Genomic DNA, 751 nt, shown 5'->3' on the forward strand with positions numbered 1-751 from the left:
TAACACAAAACCCCCTCCCAGAAAACGAAAAAAGAAAAAGCAAAACAACGCTGAGAAATCTGAAGAAAATTTCTCCATGACTACAAATAGCAGCCCTCCATCACTACTAGATGTCGCCACTTCCTTACAACTATCTGAAACCAATGTAGATCCTGACCATATACGGCAGTACTTTTACTTTCGTTACTTGTACCACCGGTACAAGTAAAAGGTACGTACTTTTACTTGTACTTCGCTACTTTTTAAATTTAGTACTTTTACTTGTACTTTCGTTACTTTTTTAGGGAAAAAGTACAAGTATATGTAACGGAAANTCACTACTAGATGTCGCCACTTTCTTACAACTATCTGAAACCAATGTAGATCCTGACCATATATGGCAGCACTTTTACTTTCGTTACTTGTACCGCCGGTACAAGTAAAAGGTACGTACTTTTACTTGTACTTCGTTACTTTTTAAATTTAGTACTTTTACTTGTACTTTCGTTACTTTTTTAGGGAAAAAATACAAGTATATGTAACGGAAATGTCGAATGAAATCGTTACTTTTTTCTAAAATTCGGTAAGCTTTCTAAAAAAAAAAGAGATTAAATTAAAAATAAACGCTTATGTTTATTTTAATTTATAAAATTAATGTGCAATATATAATATAAAATAATGTGCAATATAATGTATTCACTGCTAACTTCGTGTTTAAATACCTTGACCTTTGAAAATTGTCAGTCCTGAAAGGGAAAAGACGGCTCTTTTG

This window comes from Parasteatoda tepidariorum, chromosome 4 (assembly GCF_043381705.1).
Source record: "Parasteatoda tepidariorum isolate YZ-2023 chromosome 4, CAS_Ptep_4.0, whole genome shotgun sequence".
NCBI lineage: Eukaryota > Metazoa > Arthropoda > Arachnida > Araneae > Theridiidae > Parasteatoda > Parasteatoda tepidariorum.